This window comes from Hipposideros armiger, unplaced genomic scaffold (genome assembly GCF_001890085.2).
Source record: "Hipposideros armiger isolate ML-2016 unplaced genomic scaffold, ASM189008v1 scaffold_67, whole genome shotgun sequence".
In the NCBI taxonomy this organism is placed as follows: Eukaryota; Metazoa; Chordata; class Mammalia; order Chiroptera; family Hipposideridae; genus Hipposideros; species Hipposideros armiger.
The window spans coordinates 664687-677023 of record NW_017731417.1 but is presented as its reverse complement, the minus strand read 5'-3'; the positions used below and the strand labels follow the sequence as shown (position 1 = coordinate 677023).

Sequence of the window (12337 nt, the reverse complement as noted above, 5' to 3'; positions counted from 1 at the left end):
AGTTGCTTCTGCTTACCTAAGAAAGTTTGAAAGAATAAAAGCAATGTGCACAAGCCCTCCATCACTGTCTCTCTCTGCCTCTAGTCTGTGTGCCCACCCCCTGGCTTCTCTTTTGCCATTACAGTTAGCTGGCACTAAACTGACCTAAGACAGCCCCATATTTGTGTACTAAATCCCATCCCTTTTTTGCTCCTCAAGAACAATTGCCCTGCCTTTCTCCTGTCATTTGTTTCTCCCCTTCTGCCTCTTCGGTCTCATCAGCATGTAGTATGATTCTCACATGAGGCCCTGATACTCCTGTTTATAACCAGCTCCATGTGCCCACTTCCTGTCACCTAACTGCACAGTGCATTGTCATGGTGTCATGCTTTATATGTTGGTCTTCTACTTGACATGTTAACTAGTACCCTCCCCCCAAGAATACAAATATATTTTGTTTCGCAAATTACTCCTCCATGAAAAATATGTCCAAATGTCACCACTATGAAGCTTTCTCTGATTCCCCCCAAGTAGAGTTAATAACTTTCTCCTTTGTTTTCCTATTAGTCTCCTCCTGTTCTTCACTCATTAGCCATAGGGTGCCCACTATGTGCCAATCGCTGAGAAAGATGTTGTTAAGGATATATGGGCATATTTGGGGAGCTTGCCATGTGCACTAACAGAATAAAACATTCCTCTTATGGTTTGGATCGAATTCTAAATGTAATCTTTAGTGGCTAAGCAGGAGGGGGGGATACTATTTGAGCACCTTCAATATTTATTTCAATTACCTACTTATTTACCCACTTTTCCTTCAAAATTATAAGACAATATTTAATAAAGGCATATAGCTTCTTGGGCTTTCTTTTGTCAGTGGGGATTTATTAAATATTAGTTGAGACCATGAGGTTCAGAGTTAAGCAGATGTGACTTCAAGTTCTGCTCTTCTGGTCATTATCTGTCTCTCAGCCTCATTAAAGCTTGGAATTCTTAGTTATGCAAATGATTCATAATAGTTATAAGGATCAAGTCTGTAATGCTTAGAACACTTCTAACACAGGGCCTGGCACGAACTAGGTCCTTTATAAACATATAAACATTAGGTGTTACTATTACTTTAGTGTTATTATTATCTTCGCTTTGCCAGTATTAATGCGATCCCTGGCATATAGTAACTGCTCAGTAAACATGTATGAATGAATAGATGGGTTCATAAATGCACAGACTTACCTAACTTGCATTATTTTTCCTCCAGCAGGTTGTTTGAGGCTGCACTATCAGAGAGAATAATTAGCAATTTAAAACATGACAAAATCATATGCACCATCTAGGAAAGGAAGCAAAACTTAGAGCCTTCATGGCCAGTCCTCGTTTTCCTGGAAAGAACAGCGAAGGGATCATTTTCAGCAGTCCCACATCACTGTGTGTTGGCCATGGAGAAATGAAATGTCATAATTTTCTCCTCTATGTTCTGGAAACACTTCTGAAGTAATAGTTTCCATTTGTAGCGACCCTAGAGTTTCTGTTCATGGCCTGGTTACTGGTCTGTAAACTTCTGGTAAGAGGACTTGTTGTTCCAATCTTTGGCCCTAGGCCTGTATTGTGAGTTTCATGAAACCCAGTAGACACTCTACAATAAACCCAGAAGTTAACTGGCCTGTGATGCAGTGCCCCCTCATGTCAGCTGGAGGACAGCAGATCCCACCAATCCTTAGCAGAAATGAAAACTCTTACCCCTGCCTAGTCAACTCCTGTGAGCCCGCACAGCAGGTTCTGCCATCTTCTACTCCCTCTTTTGAGTTGGCAGTAGAATGAGAGCAGGCCAATTGCGTAATCATTTGAAACTTATTTTCTCTCTCTCTTTTTTTTTTTCAGCTGAGCCATCCTGCCACCTGTTGGCAGCTCAGCGGCGGCTCAGCTTGGGCCGGGCATCGAACCGCTGTTGCTCAGAGCTCAAACTCTTGAGCGAGCTCTTAACCAACTGAGCCACTTGGCTGGCCCTCCTTATTTTCTCTTTTATGTTCCAAAGGCATCACTAGCCTGTGGTAGAAAAAGCTAGCATTCCGATACAAATTTATGCTCCCTTACACAGGGTAAAGTTGTTGCCAGACAGACACTATATTTTTCAGCTCCGTTTTCAATCAAAGTGGGGCCATATGACTGGTTCATGCGAGTGAAATGTGAGTGAAAGTGATGTGTGTCATTTCTGGGCTGAGAAGAGTAAGGAGTCAGCTGATGAGTTCCAGACACAAAGATGTTTTACAGGGAAAACATGTGTTTACAGTGATGGCGTCTCCTTCAGCCTGGGTCCCTGAAAATAATCCTCAACTGCATGGAGTAAACACAGCCCTTTGTGGGTCTACTTGAAAAATTAAGCATTATGCTATAGAAATAATAAATTGTCCTTAAAACAATAGATTTTCATGGACTTATAACTTTTTTTCTTTTTAAAGACTATCTTGGTAAACGTAATTATTTAGTTTAGAAAATTAAGAAAATCCTCCTTTCATGATTTTATAACACTTGGGAACTTGTGACATATTTTAAACCAGGAACTTATGAAATTTTTCAAAGAACTAAATGGCATTGGATAGTAACATTTTTTATTCTGTAAAAAAATTACTTTGTTTCTTAAGTTTGTCAGATATATGAAGAATCCTCATATTTTAGAGTTTTTAGAGAAAATTGAGACTTCTTGAAAAATAATATAAAGTTTGAAAAAGAAAGAAAAAAAACATAGCAAGTACCCTAGACAAAGCACGTGTTATTATTGATCTTTAAGGGACAAGTGAAGAATTTAAGTGAGAGGTAACTTAGTGGGTCTCACCTCTGGAGTGCCCAAGTCTAGGATAAAGACACGGACTAGAGCTATTTTAACTCTGACAATCTTTCTACTTGCAAAGTTTCCTTTCTAAGCTTCCTGAATTGCTGCAAATGAGGAAACCCATGTTCAGTGTAAGTTTTCAAGTATATCACAGATACAAGTGACCTTCCAACCAGTCCTCTCGCAGGCTGCGATCACATACTAATAGTAGCTCAGAGATATGATTCATTATTTCCATTCTCAAATCTCTACTGATATGAATTTTTTGCCATTAGGTTAATAGCAAATACTGATAAGTACTGAGTATGGACTGCTAGTGACAAAGACCTAATGCAGGCTAGCTTAAACCAAACAATTGATGGTTTAAAAAACCCAGAAGTTCAAGGTAAAACTGGAACCATGGGCTTACTGGTTTCCTTAGGGCAGTCTCTTTGCTTGTCTTTGCCCTGGTAGGTGGGTTGGAAGGCCGTGATGAAGAAAAATAGCCTCCGGAAACTTCAGACTTAATGGTGTTTGACACCAGGACCCAAATGACAGCTGATTGTTAAAACAATAGACCTAGGTATTGGCTGATTGGTTAGACTTGGTTCAAACACCCATTCACGGAGCCCCAAATCTCAGCAGGGATCATAAGGCTGGAGGTGATGTCACCCCTAGCTGACCTCAGGGTTACTGATGGGTCAAGGTGCCCCTGAAGGAATAGAGGCTGTGTTGCCAGAAAAGGGAATGGAACCAAATCAACTAATAACTGCCCACTGGAGTCAGGCTCTGTGATAGACATTTCATGCATATTATTCCACATGGTCCCCAACATTGCACGCATGATTAATATGATTATTATTGCTATTATTATCCTCATTTTTCAATTTAGGAACTTGAAGTTAAGGGAGATTAAGAGACATGCCCCAATTACTCACAAGTAGCAGAACTGGAGTTTGACTTTAAATCTCCTTTGTTCTTGAGCCCAGATTTTGAAACATTGTTCTGTACAAAATAGCTTAATCTCTTAGGTTCAAAAGTGTATCTGGAATATTTATTTTATTTCACTTTCTTCTGTATGAGGAGTACTAACAAGGACCTTTCATCTCCTTTCTGCTATTTGTTCCTCTCCACCCTTCCAAAAATATTTTTCAAAAAGAACTAGAGGCCAAAAGTATAATTTACATTTAATTACTATGAAGTCTTTGTTTCCATTTACTCAGTTTGATTTCTCGGGTCTTGTGGCATTAAAATCATTTTATTTGACTTGTAAGCAGGGAAAACCAAGCTTGCAAGTCCTAGTTTATATTGGTCTGAGGACTTGGGAAAGGGCTTGCCTCAGACTGTTGGTTAGTTTCCCCTACCAAGACTTTCCTTATTTAGCTGAGAAGAGTGTATGTAAAATCAAAACCTGTGCATTCCACCTCTCCCTCAACATGAGTCTCTGCAATTCAGAGCCTGTCTTAACACCTGCACAATACTGCAGTCTGTAACTGAAAACTAGTTGTGTAGAAAATGGAGAAAAAAAAGTTCAAGTTCGTTGACCATGATTCTTTAGGATATACCATTATAGTTATAAACAGAATTAAAGCATTAAAGTGTATTTCCCCTGAGAAAAGGGCCCTGTTAAATGAGAGTTTTATATATCAGTAGCTTTTGTTAGAAAATGCGAATTGCTAGAATGACATTCAGCTCCCCCACTCTCCCAAAGAAGAAATGCAAAATGGATATATTAAAATTTCTCTATTACTCTAGCCACTGACCTGTTACAAATATTATGGGATGGTTTACCTCCAAAATTGACACTAATAGGAAAATAACAAGAAACTTGCTGCCCCAATGCTACTATTTCCAGAATTGTAAAAATTGCATAGGTGTTTATTTCAATTTCTCATTTAGAGTAGCAGGGGAGAGTGGTTTGCAATCAAATGCATCTTCTGATTCTTAAATGGAAACGTGCTCATGCTGGTTGGTCTGGGAGAGATGTGTGAATACAAGAGTGCCCCTTCTGAGCCTAAATTATTTTCATCTCCTAATTCTCACTGGTGTTTCAGGTTGGGTATGAGATATACTCTTAATAACGGAATACTGGGGTGATCTTCAATCTTCCTTAAATTAACATCATGACAAAGCTCGTGATTGCATATTTATTGCATTTTCTAATTTCCTATCCTTTTAGCAGCCACTTACTCAGTAAGTGCTAGTGGATAGCTGAATAGCAACATCATTTTTCCTAGCTTGGCAAAAGAAAGGGGGAAAAAAGAAAGGAAAAAAGAAAAAAAAAGGTCAGTTTCCAGTTTACAATAAAAAAGAGCACTTTCCAGGTAATGAAGAATTCTGTGTGTTTTTTCCTATTTCTCACATTCATCTTCCCCATATCCTCACAATTTTAATGACAGCATTAATAACTATAGAGGTTTTTCCCCAATTAAGAAAGGGATATGCCATACACTGATTTTTCAATGTGCTTAAATTAGTAGTGGTAACATGCCACTTTTGCAGAAGAAAAGAGTCTTCAGAAAAAGTAAACGACTTATATAATCATCCCCCCTTATCCATAGTTTCGCTTTCCATGGTTTCAGTTACCCACAGTCAACTGTGGTCCAAAAATATTAAATTAAAATTCTAGAAATAAACCATAAATTTTAAATTGCGTGCCATTCTGAGTGGAGTGATAAAATCCCATGCTGTCTCACTTTGTCCTGCCAGGGCCGTGAATCATCTCTTTGTCCAGTGTAGCCACGCTATACATGCTACTTGCTGATGAGTCACCATCTAGCTCAGTTATCAGATCAACTGCCTCAGTATAGAGGTACTTGTGTTTAAGTAATCCTTATTTTACTTAATAATGGCCTGAAAGAGTATGATGCTGGCCATTTGGATATTCCAAAGAGAAACTGTAAAGTGCCTCCTGTAAGTGAAAAGGTTAGTACAGTACAAGAGGGTATTTTGAAAGAGAGTAAGGTATCACAACAGTCAGTCTGATAAAGACAGCTGAGTGACTAACAGGCACGGAGCATGTACATCGTGAACATGCTGGACAAAAGGATGATTCAAGGAGCAGAATAGCACGAGACTTCATCATGCGGCTCAGAACAGTGTGTAAGTTAAGGCTTATGAATTGTTTATTTCTGGAATTTTTCATTTATTATTTTCAGACCTCCGTTGACTGCCAGTAACCAAAACCATGGAAAGTGAAACCATAAATAAGAGGGACCACTGTACAAAAATATGTATACATTAGTCCACACTGCAACAATACATTTTATTTTCTTGAAATCAAGCCACTATGATCTGAGACCATAAGTGTTTACCTATTTTCAAAGGCAGAAAGAGTTAGAAAGTTGACCCACTATTATTTCAAATGTACTAGTAATATTCATAGCAGCAAGTCCAAATTATTTTAAAAGCAAGAACTGAAAATACCTAGTAAGGGTAGTCCAGGCTAATAAAATGCAACATAAATGTCTAACAAAAATAAAGATTGTTCTAAGATGCAAATGACGTATTTAAAGCACAATTTAATCAGAATATAAATTACATTAGTATAGCAGTGAAAAACTTGATTTTATTGTCTCTTTCAATGGCACAGCTCAATGTCTAGTTAAATGGAGTTTAACTAGCTATTTAAATATATGTTAAACATATATATTTAAACATGTTTAACAACATATGTTAAACTAGAACATGTTTAAATAGCATTTTATATGGATTGCTTTAATCTACTCTGTTCAAATTCCAGAGCACTGGCCACTGTTGACATTTAGTGCAGACCGTACTTATCAGACAGGCTTGCTCAAGGTTTACCGCCTTTCTGAAGGCCTTGTTTTCATATCTCCCTTGCTCTTGAATTTGGGATTCTTCATCATCACATTAAGAGTAAGGTCTATACTCCCTCATTTCTAACTTCCTCTGTGTTGTCTTTTTCTTTGCAAATACCACCTCTAGTCTTGCCTCTACCGATAACAATCAAGCAATGTTCCGTAAGATCCTTCCAGCCCACAGCTATTTCATGGGTGTAGAAAGATGTAAAGTGTGTATATACCCTTTTGACCTTTACGAGCAATGCAAATTCAAAGAATAAATTGGAAGATAATTTTCTTGAGATACACTCAGATCCAACTCTGGGGTGCTGGGCAATACCAAAGACTCTCCAACGTGACATAGGCTGAGATATGAGTGTGTTAAGTATATGTTTAAACTTGCAGGATCAAACATCAAATATTAACAAAAGAATAATATCCTGACCTTTCATGACGTAACAAAATTGGTATTAGATGGAACAATGTGTTAATGAGAAAAATGAAAGCACCCAACAACACCTTGAAGGACACACAGATCAACCTTTTATCTGATTAGGAATCAGAAGAATTCTAAAAAGCAATGGATAAAACCACACATGGTCTATCTGTTAAGATACTTTTTTCAGCCCATAAAAAGTATTATAAACAAATGTAAACTGACAAACTTGGACAATTATTTGGGATAAAAAGTATTTCTTAAGTGAATAAATGAACTTATTTGTACAAGAAGAGCCGCTCCTGTACATGCAGAAATGGGATGCGAAGATGACCACTGAAGAACGACGCATATGAAAGACCATGATCATTCCAGCAAAGAGATGGTGGATTGTGTTTCTCAAATAAAACAGGGAATGACACATATTAACCCCCATCTATTTTTTAAGGTGGTTTGCAGTCTTTTGGCAGGTATTATTTTCATTTTGCAAATGGTGAAAAACGAAGGCTCAGCGATGCCAGCTAGTTTTTCTGACGAGCAGCCTCCAAAGCTGTCATCCTTCCCACTACATAATCCTGCCTTCGCATCTGTCACTGCCACAATGGTACCAGTGGTGATTTTATTTGTAACAAATCTAACCATGCTCAAGCACACATTTTATTGCTTTTAGAAAGTTTTGTCTCGAAGAACTCTGTGGGCTGCTTTTGTACACAGAAGTATGGGCAGCATGGAACCCGACTGATTTTTTCTGTCAACATTTCAATCCCCTTGGTGAGCAAATCAGTTAAACAAACCAGCTGACAACACGCAGCCCCCACTGGGCTTATTCCTGCCTGTGCGCCTGGGTGGCACAGATGCCCATGTTAATTCATTTTGAAAATTTCAGATTTGGGAGCAGTACAGTGAGCCATTAAAACTGTCTCTCCTGTATGTCTTGTCCCCGCACTACTCGCCCTTTCCTCAAAATCCACATTCAGGGCAAAACCCAGTTTTCTTGCTTCTTCTGGGAAATGTGTTAACAAGGTTACAAAAGCCCCTTGCCTTAGAGATGAGAAACTCGAGGCTCTGTACAGCTAAAAGGCCCTGTTTTACAGATAGGAACTGAGGTCATGATTGGGCAGAACATTAGGAAGAGACTCATCTGAGGGCAGGAACAAGTTATGCAGCGATGTTCTGGGGAGCCAAACTTCAGCAATTGCTAAACACTTCTCTGGCGGCCTCAGATTCTCCTGTGGATCTCTGAAAAATGCAAATTTCTAGGAATTAATTCTCAGAGAGTTGAGTCAGTGGTGATAATGATTTTTTTTTTTTAATTAACAAACAAAGCCAAAGTAACTCTCCAGGTGATTCTGATTGTCCCCAGGTTGGGAGCCACTTTTTCAAGGCAACATAGCTAATGAGTTTAAAAATCATGGATACACCCAGCGTTTTCCCACTGTGTCCTTACCTGGGTATCCTCCATTGTGAAAGGGTGCCCTGGACATGGCAGCTCAAGGGGCAAGAGACAGCTGAGCTTTAGGTGTAGATGCCTAAATGCAGAATAGGGGCCACCTACTGGCTGGGTGACTTTGCGCTGAAGTACTTCGTGCCTCTGTTTGCTCATTTGTAATACAGGGCTGGCAACAATAGTCCCTGGATCCAATTATTGTTTAAACACGTTAACTTTTATAAAATATAATACCAATTAGCAGATTGTAAGCACTACAGGAATATTTGTTAAATAAAATGATTCCAGATCTTTAAGCCTCAGCGGTCTTAATACAATTCTCCTTTCAATCCACTTCACTTTTTTTTTTAATTTCTCTGTATCTGACACCAAGAACATACAGTAGCTAAGGGATTTCATTTTTCTCAAAAGAAGCAGGAATTTTCCTTCTACTTCTCTATATAGATCTTGGTCCAGACAGGTGCGTGATCTGGTTTTTCTAATTTCCATTAAATAGATGGAGCACAGAGGTGCATCCAATACTCACCTCATCCTATCGAGCTGCAGGTTGAATCCATCAATAGGGCCACACTACAGCCTGGATGGCCCCACTCACCAGCTGGAGCCATTTTGCTGTCTTATTAACGCCAGATTCATGATGTTCTGAATTCATGAAGGCTGAATCAAACAAATGTAACCATATCCAGAGTGTTACTGAGTCCTTAGGTTTTAAAAACAGGAGGTCCTTAATCCCCTTGTGCCAATTTAATAAGACGCTAATGCTTGGAGAAGATTTGCCTGCCATTTTTAAATGCCCTGAATGGCTTTTCGTTGATTCTTCATCAGTGGCACACACAAAGCCTCCAACATGTGAGCCAGTAGGCTGAGCCCACCACCTGGGGAATGGTTGTGTGTATCTCATTATGTTCCATTGCTCTGTGAGGGTTTTTCAAATGCAATCCGCTCATTCGGATTCGGTGGAAAGAAATTAAAGCTCAAAAATAAAATCAATACGTATCCCTTTGTGCCTACTCAGTGACTGTAGATGCTGGCTTTCATGAGTAATAGATTCAAGCACCACTGCTACTGAAAGCTGACATTTATAGGCTTCTCCATAGTCATTAATTAATAGCACGCACACACACAAATAACCAGGTGGAACACATAGAAATGAAATTATTGCCGAAGCACTGACTACATAGTTTTTAAGTGGTCAGTCAGATGAATAAAATGAATAATTGAATATGCTTTGCAAGCAGGCAGTAAGGACAAGCAACTCAACAGGTTTTTAATGCTCTCTGAAGGGCAACATTGTATATAGGGATATGTATTGATTTTATTCTTATCTACTTGCCAAGGTCTTTTTGAAGTTGTGTTTTCTCTGTGAGTGTTTAGAAGAGCCCCTGCCTCACAGTGAGCAATCTCATAAAGAATGCTTTGGGGAGTCCTTTGCAGTAAGTAGTTGAGGACCTAATTTCAGTCTGGGAAACTGCATAGCAGAACAAAAGATATAAGTTTAGCTATGAAGGAAGTTATCCTGTATCTTAGCCCTCCTTATATGTGTTGCAAAACAATTTCCATGGAGAACTTTTCTTAGAAAAATGCATGTCTTGTTAGTAATATCTATCATCAACTGGACCCTTGTTGATTTCTGAGTATATTCTTGAGAGCCTTTTGCTCCATGTCTGAAAATATGGGAGGTAGGGGAGGGGAATGATTCTGAGCAGAGGAATTGGAGCTGAGATTATACATGTTGAAACCAGGCTTATCTTTGGTCCTTTTCCTTTTCTTTACCAACAAACTTTTACCATCAAGATCCAGAGAGTTAATAATTTAGGCTTTGCAGACTATACAGGCTGTGTTGCAATGACTCAACTCTGCCACCGTTGTTTGAAAACAGCCATAGACAAGACATAAAATCAATAGCTGTAGCTGTGTTCCAATAAAACTTTATTCACAAAAACAGGAAGTGGGTTGGATTGGAACCCTGGGCTGTACTTTGCTGACCTTTGAAAATATGTATGCCCCACAGCCTCAGTGACACACCAGGAAATGCATGGAATGGTTGACATCCTTGGGTGGAGCAGAAGTGAAGCCCTGAGGAAGAAGGGGAACGGTAAGCAGACGTCCCCAGCTCTTTCTTTTTGTCCTTGGCAGAATTGCTTTCCTCCAACTATGGGGGGTCAGCTTCAGCACTACATGCAGTTCTAGTACTGCCTGAGGGAGGGCATTGGAGAGTCATTTTACAAGCCTTGTCTTTTGAATTGCAAAGTATTTTCTCTGTGCAGGTCCATAGATGAATTCCAGTGTAGAGAGCTGAAGACAAATCTCATATTCCCCAATGTTTTGACGCTGTTGTTTCTATTTTATATCCCACCACTTGGGGCAAAAAGGACTTAGTTGGCTAACTGATTTTTGTCATAATTCATGGAGAAATGGAGAGAAGGGGGAGGACTGATATTCTCCAGACAGAACCTGATAGAACAGAAAGAAATGTTTTCTTCAGATGATGATCCAAGGATGTGGTGAGTCCAGACTTGAGGGTAGTTGAAAAAGCATGCCAGTGGCCTCTGCCAAATGCATTTGGATGGCACAGATTTGCCAGATTTCAAAGATCATTAGGACCAGCTAGAAAGAAGCCCACTATTCCACAGCCCCCTTAAGGGAAGGAAGAAAGGGAGGAAGAGTGGAAGGGAGAGATGGGAAAGAGGGAAGAGGGAAAGAGAAAAAAGGACTCAAACAAACATAATTTCCTGTCTCTATGTTAAACGATATTGGGGTCAGGCATATTTTTTGGTACTTAATATTAACTAGTACCAAGACTATGCAACAAAACTTAGTAAGGTCCTTGCTTTGGGAAGATAATACTATCAACCAACTAAAAGGGCTTGCTTACCAAAACTAATACCTTGCTTATCAAAGCTTGCTTTCACACTCATTTTCCTGTTCCCACCAATCCAAGGCTATTGGGTTGTTGGAAAAGTCATGACATATTTTTTCTATGTTTTTTGTTGCAAAAATGCATCATGACTTTTCCGACAACCCAATATTATGTCATAAATTCTGCTGTGTCTTAAAATAATTCAGTCTGGACCTTTTAATAAGCATCTTCTTTTATTTTCCCACTTGACCCTATTAAGGGTGTTTTTCCTTGTTGCAACAAACCTGTAAACTTAACTTTGAGTGATCAACAGATCTGAGGTCTTTAAAGAAATCATTACTCAACAGAAAAAGGAAAAGTGTTTTTATCTGTAAAACCAGCCATTGCATTGGATATTTATATACCTGTGTAAGCAACAGAACACACTGTAGAAATAATTACAAATTCTACCAATTTTAAGTTGGTCAAATACATTAGTCATCTCTGATTTTTGATAGGCAAAGAAGCACAAATATAAGTACTAAAAATTAATCATAACATATGCTTATTATTAAAAAAAGATTATTAAGTTATATGTCTATGACTAGTTAGTTAGTTTCAAACATTTTGACTTAAAAAATGGATGATTGAAAAATCTTAAGCAAGGGTTTCTTGTTTAATACTTTTAGTCAAAGAGCAAGGTAAACCAGCTGGATATGTGATTGACTTCCTTCTTTCCTTCCAAGAGAGCCAACTGGTAAGTCACACTCTTGTCTAACTCCTGTTTACACCCCTCTGCCTCCATGCATTGAGTTCAGTAACAGAGCCTGTGGCAGGTTGTATGACTAATTAATTACACACACTGCCGACCCTGATTGGGCTAAAAAGATTACCAGTGTGTTAATATCTGCACATCCATCACTGTGTTTGGGCAGATGGTGGCTATAGGTGAGACTATAGTCGGGTGATCAGGTGGCAGAGAACCAGAATATCCAAAGCCCCTCACCCTCTATTTCAGCTTTACTTTTCA

At 38.9% G+C, this 12337-nt stretch overlaps 1 long non-coding RNA gene across 1 annotated transcript in view; it reads left to right on the top strand.

Moving 5' to 3' along the window:
* Positions 1-12065, top strand: part of LOC109382651 (uncharacterized) — a 229038-nt gene extending 216973 nt beyond the window's left edge. Inside the window, exons 2-3 of the long non-coding RNA XR_002123955.1 lie at positions 10480-10563; positions 11997-12065. This is a non-coding gene — a long non-coding RNA (uncharacterized LOC109382651). The remainder of the gene's footprint in view (positions 1-10479; positions 10564-11996) is intronic.
* Positions 12066-12337: the final 272 nt, after the last annotated feature.